A 17008-nucleotide genomic window follows, 5' to 3' on the forward strand; every position below is an offset into this window, starting at 1 on the left:
TTGCATGGCTCCAACCAATACGCATTTCATGGGTGGTGGCACAAACAGGAAGGGCAGCATATGCAAGTAGGTTCACACCCTCACTGAATCCAAGCCCTTCTAAGCTTTAAGGAGGAATACACTCAAGGGATTTTGTTCATCAGCAGAAACCCAGAAGCTTCTCACAGCTCACAGGGCTTAGCCAGAGTCCACTCATACATCAAGTTTACTAAGCCACAGCAGGAGCTTTAGGATTACATCTACACAGCTGAGGAATTAAGTCCTCCCTACCCCATGAGTTCCTTGCTACAAATACTTTCAGGATACAAGCAAGTTTGTAACTGGCAGAACAGTCTTAGCCTTGTATTCTCAGGCTGTATTGAAACAGGAGATAAGAGGAGGAGTTTTCAACCAAGGTTCAGCCATTTCATAATCCTTCAGGTTAATTCCTGGCTGTGCTGGAGATGGTCAGGAATCCCATAGCTTTTATAGGGTCTAGTCTTGCAAAAAACTATTTCTTAAGAGTCCTAAACTTCTGGAAGCACAAGTATGTATCTGCAAACTTTATGGGAAAACAGAACATGAAATTCTAGAGGTGTTTTCCAGAATAGCATGAACCAACAAGAAAATTGAGATCAGTTAATTTGTTGGCACATTATTTTTTGTTTATATTCTTCTACAACATGAGATCTTTCCCATCTGTACTGCATTTCCCCTTCCAATACCATACTAATACTCTGAAATTTTTTCACAAACTACAGAATGAATTCCTCAGAGATCCTCAAAACCTCTGCAGTTCACGGTGCTTCCCAGCTGGGTACAAGCTCACTCCTCAGCTAGTGGCTAAGTTCCTTACCCTGATAAACGTCTTGACACAGCTCACAACCATAACTGCATTTAAGTGGCTGTAAAGCATAGGTATGCTGAAAGATTCATCTTGGCTCCTAATCCCCTTTCATCTCCCAAACCCTCACCTTGGTTTAGAAAACAAGGATGTCCTTTCCACAGCTTCTTTGGAGCTCCCGTTGACACACCTGCACTTCAGTGCAAACAAGACTATACACTGACAACAAAAGCCAGTCATTTTCTCAACTTTCTCCTTTTCAGCTTCCAAGCTTTGCTGTAGGAAACATCTTCTCTCTTCCTCACTTCACCTATCCTTCCAGCTGCCTCATCCCAGCCTGCTCTGTCTCTAGAAAAAATAACTGCACATATCCAGCCTCACCACAGCTGCCTGTAATCCTGATGGACAACACTGCTGTGAAGAAATGACAGCTTTCCTCTTTGAGACAGATTTTCAGTCTTCATTCCCACTTAACACTCAAAGATGTTGCTAAACTATGCAAGCAGTGCCAGAAAAAGCAAAGCGTTCTGCACTGAGGAGAGTGCGCAAATCTCTGCTTTTAGAAACAGTCTGAGCAACCTACATACACGTCAACACACAACTTTCTAGCATCTACAGATCAATTAGTTACCTACACAGTCTCAATTCCCACCCAAACAGAAGCTCAGCAATTCGGAGAAGAGGCAGTAGGATGAATCTTTTTAAAACCCATGCCATTTAACTTGCAATTTAGCAAGCATTAGATTCAAACCACTTTTCCAATTGTTAGCTCTGCATAAAGAACGTTCAAGGATTTCACATCATACAAGTTTCTGTTGAAGAGGTCTGCAACTGAATTATCTTCTGCACAAAATCCAGCAAAGTCCCATCTTAGCAGCCTCATACCAGTAAAAGGAAACTCGGTATTTTGACAGCAGGTTTTGTTTACTTCCCCGCCCTCCTCCCCCCAGTTTCACCTGTATAGATTGTACAAGGAAAAAAAGAATACCATACAGGATATTCCAAGTTCTGCTTTTCACCCAAACTCATGATTTGGCCTTCATACTCACAGGCAAGGGTTAGAAACAATGTAATAACTTTATTACTAGGATATTTTAAGAGTGTGATTGTGAGGCTTTCCATTAGAAGTAATTTTGATTTTTTACTGAAGAGACCAAACATGTATATCATAACTGTACAATATCATTTCCACTTGCCTGTGTTTAATTTTCTGGTGCAAAAGGTCATCCCACCATATAACCAGTGCAATTATAGTTGGATATAGCTTTATATTTTGAAGTCTATTTTGTCATCCCTACTGCAGAGGTATTAGACCAGCAAGAAGCCTACAATGCATACTAAGACATCACACGATGAATCATTTAGGTTGACGAGCCATGAGGCTGTTACCAAAGAGAGAAATTAAGAGGCAGGGCAAGGGAGACAAAGTGTATCAGACAATCAGATTTGAAGAGATGAAAAGTAACGAAGCAGAGAATCAGAAAAAAGGTGAAGTATTGTCAGAACTGTGTTATTGATTAAATATCATTCTGAACACAAGAGCCATTTGCTTTTCTTCATTCTGGGTGGCATTCACATCACATTAAGCCAAAAAAGATACATGCTTCAGTGCTTCACAGATGTGAAGCATTGTTCATTCACACTGTAAATATGTGACTACTGAAAGCAAAGCTCTGCTTCAAATCTCATCTAGAGAGAGGCACCATAGCATACAAGAACCAAAGCTCTTGGCATTGGCAGTCTGTAATGCCAGTAGGATACCAAGAGAAAACTGATTTCCAATCTTTTAAGGACATTAATTAGTTGAGTTGATTGCCAGAGTTCCACTTTCAGTGCATTATAACCAGGAAACAGAACCTTTAGTGATACAATTAACTTAGGTATGTGAAGTCATACTAGTGGTGAAATACCAGGGAATTCAGTTTTAACAATGATCATATGCTTAGCAAATCTAGAAACAGACTTCCAAAACTATGCACATGGTCTAGCCATTGGCAGCTATACAGGTGGCAAATATAAGTGCTCACTGCTCAGACAACACCTGCATGCTGCTTAATGTATTCTCACACTGATCACTTACAGTACATTCACCAGGCTGGGGAAACCATGCTCTAAAGCTAACTACTTCTCTATTTCAAGAGATGCTTAGAGAAAAGCATTTGTTCTGAATGACCAGTTGTTTGATACAACATCACTTCAAAGTAAAGAAAAAATTCGTTTGTATTTTATTTTACTTTTCTAAATTAAACATCAGAATGACAGCACTGAAGTACCATAGGCCTACTTCTATTCTTGAGCTGGAATGGCTTTACACCAGCAGCTCTCAACAGGCTCAGTATGTTTCTTGTAGAAGTGCAGATAATGAGTGTTTAGCCTGCTTTGATCCCCCAACAAGTAAAGGGATGGAGAGAGCTTTCAAAGCATAGGTTTCTCATCACTTAAAACTACCCTCGTTTAACACTCCACATTTCTGCAAGTGCTGCCATGCTACCCAAGGTGTGCAAATTGATGCAAACATACCTGTAAACCCTCAATCTGAAGCATACATACTAGTGCAAAATGAACTGTAGCAGCAAAGTAGTAGAGTTTATATCCATGAATCAGCAAATTGCTGTCTACTGAGGAACTACATTCGTTCAACAATGACGGATACCCACAGCTTTATTAGGAAGCCTCAAGCACCAATCTCACCTCACAGCTCACAGATGTTCTGCTTGACCTTTAATTAGCTTCCATCAATCTGCAGTTCAAACATCTGTGGTAAATAGGATTGTTGCTCAAGTTGCCCAGCTTCAGCTTGCTACTGATTTCTCCTCAGAAGACTTACCCTCCCTTCAGCTTAACGGTTCCCAACATATATTCTGCTTGAAAATAACATAGTGGGGGGAGTGAGGAATATTCAGGTCATTTTGGGTTTACTTCAGAAGAAAAGAATATGGCAGAACCTCAGAGTTCCCAAAAACAGAAGGGCTACTCTACAGTAAACTCTGAGTTCATCTTAACACCTGTTACTCTTCCCAGACCAATTCTCTTCAATGACTTTGAATGGTTCTAACACAACATTAACTTGCAGTAGATGACAAGTAATAAGAGGAATGTACTGGCTTTTGCCTACAGTAAAAGGCTTAGGTCCTCCTCTTGTGGAAGAAGGAGACAAGCACACTGCTCACAATTGCACAGTGAAGCAAGATGCTGTTAAAAAAGTCTATGCAGCTGTGTAACTGGTGCTTCCCAGAACAGTGCCCACAAAGCACCTCATTGCGTATCTGCCCATGTATTCTGTCTCTGGTTCTTAATCAAAGCTTAATCACCAGTTGCCTCCAGGCTTTGCAGGATTACAAACTCCACTATCACACTGCCTGCAGTGCACTGCACACTTATGCAGGTTTCCTGGGCTTGGAAGAAATATTACAAGACCTGCAAGGTGCAGTTTGGGACAACCACTAAAATGTTTGATGTGGTGAGCTGGTCATCCAGCTGGTCCTGGAGGTGAAAACGGCTAGGTAAGGAGATGGTTTCCTTTAACATTATATTCCTTGGCAATTCTAAGAGCTATTACAATAGAGATTGTAGAAATAACAAAAATAAATCTCATCCCTTGAGATTCAACAAAAGCATGATATTCTATACCAATAGAAGACAAATACTATCACTTCAGTTTGAATAAAACTGTACAGTATTTAGAAAAAATCTGACCCTGACAAGCAACCAAAGCTTGTTTAAGCCATGCACACTACTAAATTGAAGAGATTTAATTAAACTCACAAAGGGGAGATAATTTTGAGAAGTACTTGTTTCCAAATCAGCCAATGGATCTACTACCATGGAGAGAATAGTTTCTTGTTCTTTGCCTTTTTCAAAAGCAGAAGAGATGGAATAGGCTGCTCAGAAAAAAAGATACGTCACTCAGCACTGTACAAAAGATGAACCCTGCTTGAAAAGAGCACAATACACTTGACAAAAGGCAAAGACAAAAAGAAAACTATTAAAGATCAGAACTTAAACATTCGAAGCAAGCTCATTTATTAGGCAGGTAATTATCAGCTGGATAAGAGTATTTAGTGAATTACACTGCCCTCTGAATATGTAATTTGTTTTTAAAGTACAAGGCTTATCGTGAGGACTAACATGTTTTCCTAGCCCTTTCTCACCCATTGAGCAGTGTTGTGTACACTTCTGATGCTTTAACAAGGGAAAAAGTAGTAATAATAAAACAATGTCATTTACTATTCTCATTAAAGCTGGAGAAAGAAGGGAGATGAAGAGCCTTTTATTTTGCCTCCCCATCCTCAAATTCTATCAGCTAGTTTACTGTCAATCCACTGGGCTGTAGGTGTGTATTTCCAAAGAAAAACAAGCAATAACTTCATAAAATAATGAATCTACTTAGAGTCTGACTATGCAGTTGCTTCTCACTAATTAAATATGTTGGCAGAGGCAAAATTATATGGAGCTAATTTAGTTTGTTAAAGATTGTTTGCATTCAGGATTAGATCATAAATGAAACATTGATTTCCATCTATGTTACTCAAAGCACTCAGAAAAACACATGAATTAATATCCACAATTATGTCTGCTGATGAATGTTCTAACATTAAGGGTGAATAGACACTAACCTACATTCTTGTAGTGGAATCAATGATGTGCAATATTATCATGAAATTACAGCAAACAGCCAGAGTCTTCCTATGTGAATTTACCCTCTCCACAGCACCTTCCTGTCATAGCACAGACATAAAGTAGTCATTTGCTTTAGGCGGAGAGCACAAAAACAGAAGTCTTTTTTCTAGGACTGCAGTTTGCTTATAGTTTACATTTGCATTCAGTTGCCTTTTCAAGAAGCTTCAAATGTTAAACATCGAAGTCATTTAGGAACATCACATCCAAATGCAATTTTAAAAAACAAAAGATCATTTTGGGAAAAAATTTGCAAAATTTCCCAGATGAAAATTCACCAAAAAGAAAGGCTTTGCTCTCTCCTCCCCTTCAACCAGAATGGCATTTTTCAACAAACGTTCACTCTTGCCAAGAGCTGCCATCCAGCTCACAAAGCATACCTTTTTTTTTCTATGTACTGCCAGATGAATGATTGATTACTAAGGTTCCAGCTATAGACTTCCTAGTGCCAACAACATAATCACAGGCTGGATGTCTACCCCACAGTACCCATGCCTTTGCAGCCACACAACAGTCATATGTAGGAATAGAGTCATACTTTGGATGCCCTTGGGGTCTTTATTATTCCCAGAATTTGCAAGATGAATTTATGTAACGGTATAGCATATTTTCCAGAAGTTAATAGGAATGTTTTCTAGTAGCTTCCACACAAACCCAGAAGCTAAAGTTCAATGAACTAGTGAAATCCCCAAACATTTTGCCAAACAATAGTTTTGGAAAAATCAGATGTTATTCAAGATGTTTGAGTAACATCCCTGAACTGCAGAGATATGTCAAAAAACAGATATTTTTGCTTGTAAACATTTTAGTCGCAACAATGAAATCTTCCCAGAAGTATTTACTGAAGTCCTAGTTTAACTAAAATACAGTAATTCACATAACTGAGACTATCTCTACAAACCTCACAGCCCGTTAGCCAGCTAACACAGTAGAAACACTTTTCTTTTACCCAACTAGAATTGAAAAATATTTTTGCTGGCAGTGTGTTTCTGACATGTTCACTTCAAATTACTGGAAGATCGAGCTTTGAACAAGGTGGTAATTTCATTATGGCTGCCCAATAACAGTATTACTAAAATTAAACCTTTAGTAGAATATTTTTTGCAAAGATTGCATGAAGGCAGCAATTTCTATATTCTTACCTTAATTTCATACTGCCTTCCTTTGCTAGTCAAAATTTCAACATACTAGTAAGATTTCAGCTTTCAGCTAAAGGAACACTTGTACAATTCCTAGCTCTTTTCATTAAATACAGAGAAAATCAGCATCAAGCCATGAGCACGTGAACTACTGATAAAATGCATTAATCTGCACAAGGCTCATTTTTGAAAAATCACACTGCTTGCTGTTCAACTTGGTGTCTAAGTCTAGGTTCACCTTCATTCTTCACACTTCAACTTTTTCCCTCCTACAGCAAAAAAAAAAAAAAACAACAATAGTTTTGGTCTTACTGGTTTCTTACATCTGCTACTGAGCCAACTGCAAATTTATTCATCTTTCTACTGCAGCCTCAAAGCACATCACAGTTACTGAAAGCACCCCACCTTGCAAAAACTGGATCACAAAATTGACAGAGCAGTTATAACTTAGAGAACTAGAAACTGAGCCCAGATGTCCTAGATCACCAACTAGTTTTGAGAACAGGCTCGTTTTCCTTTATAACATCGGTGTTCTGTTCAGAAATCAGTTGAAGCTGCAGTCTTGCGGTCTTTGCTTCTGCACAAGATGTTCCAAAGGTTAACAGTACTTAAAAGAACAGACTAAGGATGAATGTAGGGAACAATGACAGTATCATAGCTCTTGACTTTTTTTATTAGAACACAATGAAAGTGAATACTGAAACCCTCACAGGGAGAGAGATCTCCCCTGTAAAAAGCACAGCAAAGCAGGGAACCCTAGGCTAATTCTGGCAGACCTGGATCAAGTATCAGAAGCAGGATGGTAGTGCTGATGGTTGGTAAGAAAATGTATGATCATCTCACTGCTGAGAGATAAACAGTTAGGTAGGCCATCATTACTCTGCATTCATTACCACTTACCACCAGTAGATCAATCCAGCCTCCAATTTACACTACTCAGATGCTTGTAACAAGTTTTCCTAGTCTTCGCTATTATAACCAGCTAAGTATCATTGACAGTGGTTTGAGCTGAATTAGTAGTCTGTTATATTCAGTCCTCACTAGCATTAATTTTATCAACTGTACATGATTGTTGGCCCCCAAGACTATTGGTAGGGAAGTACCGATTTAAAAATAGTTTGGATCAAAAAAACTATTTGCTGACATGCTACATAGCTGGGAGTTGCAAAATTAAAGAGTAGAATAAGTATCAGCCAAATCTCATTGAATCTTCTGTCTCTCCTTCAAAGACATTTCCACGACTTTAGCTTCTACTGCAAAACAGAGCTTTTCAGTGGGCTCTCTGCATCTCCCAGTTTGAGTAGAATTTACTCCTTATTATAAGGATATGAATTTCTCTTCCAAAACAGTTAACAGTTTGAGACCTAATTCCAACTCTTTGAAGTTATTACAAGACTGTTCTGGTGAGATGGAAAAGCCTGCCTCTCCCCTAACACTCTTTGACACTTTTACTACTATATAATAAGAACAAAATAAGAACAATGAGGCATACATAATTTAAAACTGTATATTGAGACAAAAAGTAATCAAAACTGAGTTCATAACTCACAAAACCTCTTAGGAAGAGGATGAGAAAAATCAGAACCAAGCTCTGCTGTAATGAAATTGCAACTGAGCAAATAATGCAGCTATACAAAATCAGTGAAGTCTCAGCTGCAGAAAGATAGCCTGGTAGCTCATTCCTTGCTGTTATTGGAGTCAGGAGGGCTGACAGTTCAGCAGTTCCTCCACTGGCTCAGTACCTTTAAATGTATGCCCACCTCAGTAAGAATATGGAAACCTAGGAGTCTTAAACTCTTTTAATCCTCATTTTCAATGGCTTTATTAACTGGGATGGAATTATTATTATTTTTAAAAATTGTATCAAATATTCACTTAATAGCTATAACACCCAAGTACATAGATTCATTCAAGCCTTTAGCTTCCTGCATGGTGAAAGCTGGCAGAAGCCACTTGAACACAGAGAGAAAATGAAATGACATAAGCAAAAAAATACAGACAAGTCATCCCATCACAGCTTCCTAAATTTAGGTTCTTCCACTCCTCTCTACTAGTTTAAATTATACTGCTTTGAATGCCAAGTTTCTAGTTTTATTTTTTTAATACCTCCTCTCTATCCTAGATAAAGAATGCCTTTAAGGAATGGTTTTTCTATTGATTTTTAAGGAGGTTTAAAGGTAGGCTTGCCTTTTCTCCAACCTCTTTATGCCAAAGAGATTAAGGTTGCGCATATTTACGGACCTTACCATGAAATATTCTTAAGTTACAATTAACACTATATGGATGCGAGGGGTACTCCTTAGGGTTCAAATTCATGTTCTACACATTCTTGTTGTCTTTAACGACAAGTATAGCTTAAATCATGCAACCAGCCTTTTAATTTGGAACCACTGATTTCCCTATGAGAAAGATGTCAGAGGCTTCTAAACTTACATTCATGGTTGTCCACAAACAGCAGGATCTCCCTTTCCAGCAAAGAATCTGAGGCAGAAGGAAGTAACAGTAACGAATATTTAAAACCTTTACTCAGTGTAGAATTTAAAAACATCATTAAAATAACAAGTTACCGCTGGTTTTCTTTATAATGTTTTGGAATTCACTCCTGTGAGAACAGGAAAGTTATATGCTCCAGTAAGATTAATATTGGTTTAACAGATTAAACTTACTAAAGACTCCAAGTTTTCTTTAAGGGGTTAGAAAGAAAAAAGATGCACTCATTCTGAGTGCAGTTTTTAAAAGTAAATATATAACTGATCTTCACCGTACTTAGCGGATGAGATAGCAGTGAGGATTTACATCCTGGTTAACTCACACAATGTATCCAAACGTAGCAGTACACTGCACCAAATTAAACAGAAATCATAGCAAAAGTAGAATGGAACTTCAAGAGGTAAGGCTAGAGACCTTAAGTGCAACAATTTTATCCTCAGCCTATTGAGTTCTCTAACTGCTCTGTTAAATCAGACAAGATTAGATCATCTACACTATAGTACTGCTGGACTGGTTATCATGACCTGAACTCACCCCTCCTACCTTGTAATACCTCACTGGTGTGTGTAAATCCAAATCCTACATGCTCCCAGCTCCCTACGAAGGGAAGGAAGACAGAAAGCTCACAAAGTGTTCAGAGTGCATGCCCCATGAGCCACATATAGAATTATGAAGACAGTGCTCTTAATTTGACTCTGATAAGCCTGTCTTAGCAGTTGCTTAGTCTCAGTATTCCTTTTGCATTAGAAATAGCACACCACAATCCTGAAAACAAACTTAAGCTTGATAGAAACCCTGGATACCATTTAAAAAAACAGGAAAATGCCATTCAGAAAGATTAAGACTGAGTATTATTTACCTTCTAAAAAGTTTTTAAGTTAACAGCATCATAGTTGTATCAGGCACATTATTGATATTTGTCTGTGCACAGTATCTTTCGTATTTTACAGTGTGATTTCATACTCCAATATCTGAAGTTACTTTGATACAGAAATTCAGAACAAACTGTTATTCAGGAACACGAATTATTTCAAGAGTGATGTTGAAGACCAAGGAATCAGTCATTCTAAATATGTACCAGATACAACAACTTCTGCTCTTGATAAGCTATAAGACATTTTTAAGACTTTAGAACCAACTGATGTTTGGTCAATTGAATGCAAAATTATGAAGTGACACATGGCAAATTATGTGGTATACCTTGCAGAAACTGTAAGAGGTGTTAATGACTTTCCTCAGTCAGTTTTCAGTTTGATTTTATAATACACCAACAGCCCACTAATCTCCTGCCTTCAAGTGAGAAACACAGGATAAAATATTATTTCTGCAGAATCGATCCCTTGTTATACATTTCAAAGGGAATTTCTCTGTAGTAGAAGTGAATCCCCAGTGATACTTCTGCCACTTTACATAAGTCAGCTCAGTACACATTGACATTTTGGGCAACAAGGAATACTATTCAGTCATCCAGCATGCAAGTCACCTTAATTTGATAGGCCTCTAATCTGATCTACTCGTCCAGACTCTATAATGGATGAAAATAAAAGGAATTTCTCAATGGAGGTGTCTTTCTATTTTAAATGTGTCTTGGAGCATCTTCTAATCTCTGTTGACTAAAGAACCTAAAAGCCTAACTTAGACTGTCTTAAGTAAGATTTCAACAACTGAAATTTGTTGTTGTTAGCATTAATAGTGCTACTTACATCAACTAATTTTAGCTACCAGTATGAAAATAATTAGCATCATGTACACACAATTGTGCCCATTTAATTCCTGTGACAGTGGTAGTGGGTTTATTACCAGTAAATCTCTCTCTCTCAAAAACAAAAAGAGACTCAAATTGAAAGGTTATTATTCTAAAAATCCTGTTTCTAAAGGCTGGCTAGATTGCTCTTCTACAGTTCTCTATTAGCATGCTACAAATGGAAAATTGCAAGTCCTCTCCTTTGTTGGACAACTAATGAATCTGATCTGTTTCAGTCTCTGGCCTATGGCACTACACAATTTTATTCCATAACTCTGAGTGTGAAGTGTTACTCCCTGTGCACCTAAAAACCCAGTCAACACATCCTGTGGGAAAGAGGAAAGTGCTAGCTGCCATAATTACAAATACTTCATTGTTATATTACAATATGCTTATTTACATAAATGCCCTCTATTTATCTTACTGGATCAGCCCAACCACAACAAAATTTGCATTTAAATAGTACTACTATAATTGACATCAAGTACCTGGGCTTATTTTCAGACTTTTATTTCCATGCATAACAGGCAAGAAAAAACTTTCTCTACTCAGAGAACAAAAGATCAGTAGGAGATAATAAGCTGAGCAATTTCTCAGAAGTTTGTTTATTTAAGGTCTCCAGGGGCCCTGTGCTTTTCCCTTCCTTAAAATATGTTGGCAGTTGGCAGAAACAAAATTAGATTCATGACCTTACACCATCTTTTAACAAAGACAATACTTGCTTATAGATGGCATTCCTGAGTAGAAGTGCCACAGGCAAAGATGTTTATACTAAACATCAAACGGCACTAGACACTGCATTCCTTGATCAGGACAACTATCACATCCATGATCATAAAAAGAACAGGAATTAAAAAAAAGAACAAGTCAAACTTGACTTTCAGTGGAAGAAGACATTGTTGATTTAAAACTCAGATGGCTGTGGAAAGTGGTACTGCATCTTCTCCTGGGAGTGTCCTGCTGCAGGAAAGGGACTGGGTCATACTTCATGTAAGATATGAGAAAAAGCAGAACTTCCCATCCTTCACAGAGGACAGCAGCCCCAAAAAGAGACAAGAGGAATAAAAAAGGGGCCAAACCCCACCAGCTGCCAGAATTAGAATAAGTCTAGAGAGCAGCTTCCTGCATTCAGGCAATTCAAGAACACCCCCCTCTGAATACCAATTTGCAATGAATTAATAGTCTCACTACCTGAAAGCATCACATAGGCCCACATTTTGCTACAGAAAAGATGCCAATTATAAACCACTCTGGCATTTCAAAACATCTGAAACAAAAGGAGGTAAAGAAAGTTTTTTTCCTGCAGGTCTGGAATACAATGTGAATGATTGTTGGGATGAAGAATACGAGTGCAGTAATGATTATGGGATAATGATTGGTTTGTTTTGGGTGGTGGTTGGTATTTTCCCCCCTACAGTTTTCTTCGCTGCATTTCTCTTCCATAAAGCCACAGAAGCATATCACTGCTACATGACAAAACTTCCAAATGAAACATTAGAATCAGATAAAGAGGTAATTTTGAAAAGGACAAAAACCATAGCAATATTCACAAAGGAGAAAGCCTGGGAGGGTGGGGAAGGATGTACGAACACAGCTGAGCTGCTTCAGCTAGCACCATTTCCCAGAGCACTAGCTCACAGAAGGCAGAGGGGGTGCATCTCACTGCCTGAAGGTGAGGCTGAGCACAGCTGGTCGTCAAAGGCTGAGAGTGTCACAAGGATGGGAACAATTAGTAATTTCTAATTCATAATACTCCACATCACAGCGGTTGCTCAACATCTCCTAAAGCGCTCAAGGTGAGGAAGGCAATCTCAGAGCAAGGAGTACACAACCTTCAGACTGATGCACAGGACTTTTATACAACTCTCCTCTGTGTTAGCCTCACTGTCATGTGAAAACTGGTTTCTCTGAACCAGAGCGATCTGTTAGCTCAAATACTTTAGTACCTGATGAGGGGAAAATGCCTCGCAACCTTTAAGTGAATCCAACCCCAACACCCTCAGAGTATCAACAGCATATATATATATATGTTTGAGTTCTTATTTTTCCTATTCAAACAACGAAGAACTTTTCTAGAAGATACAAAGTTTCACAAGTAAAGATCAACTGGAAAAGGTTTCCAAAGACAACCCGAAAACAAACATTTACATTTTTGCAAGAAGTTTTCTAATTAAGATTTTATGAACATAAAGATGCAGACAACACTTACAAGGCTTAGTCCTCAGACGAACCTGAAAATCTGAGAAGAAAACATCAGAATACATTTTTCAGCCACTTCACCAATCCTAAGAGGATCTGCCTTGCCCAGCGTAACAAGAACTACTGCAAGGGAGCTCTAACATGAGCCCTCTTGTAATTGTAATAACCATTTTTGGAATTGCTGCCTAAACAGGGTGCACTGGAATGTACTGATTTTCACTGTGTACCTGCTGAGCCAGAGACCACACAAAAAGCAGCATTTGCTCATCTCTTCTCTGTAGCCAGAGCAAGTAGTTGTACAGGTAGTCTAGTTTCAAGGTGTCAGTTCAGGAAGTCAGCTGTACTTCAGTGGGAAGAACAAATGAAAGCTAAACTGAGGATAACTCTGCATAACTTTGTTCCAGTAAGAGTTAGAACAACTGGTATGAAAATGAAAGGAATGGGATAAAACAAGAACAAATCCACACTGTACAGCTCATCAGATTATCACATATCCCAGACACAAGAAGGTAGGTAAAAGGGTCAGTACTCAAGAGTAAGATTTCAGCCCCAAACATACAACCTAACAAACAAAGACAGCTCTAGGATGATGTTCCCTGACATTTAAAATGCCAGCTGTTCCTTAAATATCACTGGGAATCTGACTCCAGTGACCTGGAGTCAAAAGATCTGTAAGACCTCAGTGTAAAATGAAGTTCACTGAGGACAACATTCTGCTCTTATTATTTTGCAGTATAATGTTCAAAATAATTTAAAAGGCCTTTTTGAATGTGACTAGTCTAGTTTATATTGTGTCTTCCTATTAGGAAATAGCATCTAAGATACCAGAAACAGAAAATTAAGCCTCATTTATATGTCATATTGGTGTTAAAACACTTATTTAATTGAAACGTAAGGCCAGTGAGAGTATCAGTGTTGCCCCTTACCTCTGTGAGAGTCTGTTACATTTTCCACCTAGCAGACTTTATCAAGAGCTAGACTCAAGAGAGCCTATGTTGGTTCAAAACAGTTTCAACAAATGCTTCATGTCTTTTATAGATGGTCTAGTTTTTCAGCCACCATCTTAAAGGTATCTTGTCACTCAAATTAATGCAATTTCTATCAAAGCCAAAATAGCCACTTAACCACCCCGCTGCCTACTGACCTCTGTCAGTTCAAAGTCCTACTAAAAACTATGACAAAAACAAATATTCTCCTCTCCTGTACATGATTCAGTTTTACAACTCTTTTTTACAAAGCCCTTGTATCTTTCAGCTGGGATGCTAATGGGTGCAAGAAAACTGTCTGTCTTGTTTCCCTGAGTTACTGCAAGCCAATGTACTTGTCAGTTCTGACAAATACAGTAGTGCTTTTTTTTTATTGAGATATGGAATTCAGTTTCAACTTGAACTATTGTGCATTCAAGTCCCCCATCTTCCCACTAGTCACAATGAAATGACCCATTAATTCACTCCAACATTTCAGGCTAGGTACTATGGAATAACCACATCAAGATCCTGAGTCTCCATCAAAAGGATGAAAAGCCTTTATGTGTGTGTGTATGTGTGTGTGTGTGTGTGTGTGTGTGTGTGTGTGTGTGTGTATACACACGTATATATAAGCTGATGATTTTCACTTTTTATAGTAGAGGAAAAATGTTCTCTACAGACAGTGACCACTCATTTAAAGAAGTCTGAGATCATCATCTATTACTTACCTTAAAAAAAAAAAAAATGTAAATGACCCTCATTTGGTCTGTTTTCTTTCATCCAGCTATAAAAAGTTCACTTCAGATTTGTCCTTCTGACATAGTGAATTCAAATGACTCCCTTTTGGCTTTGAGAATTCTGTTCTCTTGTATCATGAGTTAAGACAACACAATCATGAAACTTTATGTAAACGTGAGCGTAAGCATTACACCCAGTAGTAATAATATATTTCCCAGTTTCTGGATCTCATCCTCATTCAGTATTTAACCAGTGTCAAGTTATCTTCAACCAGACAAGATCCTAGTGGCCAAATCATTTTTCTGTCACTCACTTCATCCCCTGCACATTATGTCCTGTACGCAGGCTGACACCTCACTCATTTTCATACCATAAGAGTCCCAAACACTCCAATCAAATCTAATATCTCTATGTGGTTGATGGCAGGACTTTGTACTGCTAGCACCAGTAATTTTGCTCATCTCTTCTGTAAAGCACCTAAATTTCAGCCTGATAAAGAAGAAATCCCAAGTCTAATGTATTATTCCCACAAAAGTATGCAGCTTTGGTCTGCTGAAGTGCATTGAGGAATATGTAAGTTCCACAAAAAGACGCCTTGCGACAGTTTGCATGAACTTATGCACATGAAATGTGAATCTTCATAACTAAGGATTAAACCATCAGCATTATTTTGTATCACTTTAAGGACCCTGGATGCAGGAAGATGACAGCCATACCATGGTTGAGAAAGCCAGCCTCTTTTCAAAAGGCAGTTGCAAAAGCCAATGAACAGCCAAGGTATACCTGCACAGATGCAATGAAGAGAGACATTTGAGAATTCTCTAATCTGTTTACATTAAAAAGAAAAAAAAACAAAACACCCACCAAGGAAAAAAAAACACCCACCAAGGAAAAAAGTCATTTTAAATTCCAATTCCAGAGATTTCACTCAGGGCACAGTGGTCCCTCAGTAATTTTGATATTTGGGTGTTGTGAATTCATCCTCTGAACTGCAGGCATTCTTGGAAGGCCTCAGATCATTCAGCAAACAGGCCTCATAACTGGGAGAGCAGAGATTAATATCCCACTGGATATTAATTAACTTGCAGTTGCAAGCCTTCGTAGCTCTGAAATAGTTTTTGTTGTTGTTTAGAAAGCAGAGCGGTACATTTTCACTAGAAGTTGTCAGAACTCCTGCATTCCCTATTTCATATTGCAACTTTCTTTCCTATATTTAGGTGGATTAAGCAAATAAGAAATGCTTTGCGCCTGGCAAAGGCAACTTGAAACATACTGATTCAGTCCAGACTGGTACTGAAAAGCTGCACAGTAGGATGTGCATCATAACAGCTCTGCCACAGTGGTCGTCCCCAGGCTGAAGCACAAAAAAAGCAATATTTCTGTACTCATCAACACTGGGGCTGTACACATGAACCTTGTTGTAAAAAAAACAAAAAACAAAAAAAACTTGTAGTGCAAATTACAGAGTATAAATCTGACAAAATTTGAGTTGAGCTATTGCTAGAAGTAATGAATGAGAGAATTAACATGACTACACATGGCGATGTTAAAAGTGCAGCTTTCCAGAGGAGGAAGATCTAGAAAGCTGTAACACTCACATTCAACTCTAAGGTCAGTTGAAACTGAATTAGGAAGTGGTTCAGGTGGGCAACTGCTGAAAAGTATGATTGCTTTTCATCATTGCTTGAGCGAGGCCACTAGAAGAGCATTTCCTAAGGACCTGACACTGACCAGGTTACACTCCTACAGCAGCCTCGTTGGTAATGGCTTAACAGAAAGCGCCCTCAGCCTGTACAACTGATACTAGAACAATGAATAGCAAGATTCTAGAGTAAAAGTTCAGCTTTGTGATTGCTAGGCAGGCTGGAAGAGATTAGGCTCTGCAAGACTGTCTTTTAGGCATCTTTTCAGTTAGAGAATAGCTTCTGGTATTACAAGTGCACTCTTTGTACACAAGTTTTTATATCTCCATGAATTATATTTCTAGAGGTAGCGAAAGAAAATCCAAAGAAAGCACATTGATTTTTTTGAGTTCATTTTTCAAGTTCTGAGAACAGTTTCTGTAGTTTGCTACACTGGCATCAGCCTGTTCCTCAGAGTTACATGACTGGTTCATCCCCAGTCTGAAGCTTTTGAAAGACCAAACAGCCCAGATGAATTGCTCATTTTTCTAAGCGATTATTTGGCTCAAGTAATCTCTTCTCTATGGTTAGAAAGATTTAAGAAGTGA

The sequence above is a fragment of the Meleagris gallopavo genome, chromosome 8, assembly GCF_000146605.3.
Source record: "Meleagris gallopavo isolate NT-WF06-2002-E0010 breed Aviagen turkey brand Nicholas breeding stock chromosome 8, Turkey_5.1, whole genome shotgun sequence".
Taxonomy (NCBI): domain Eukaryota; kingdom Metazoa; phylum Chordata; class Aves; order Galliformes; family Phasianidae; genus Meleagris; species Meleagris gallopavo.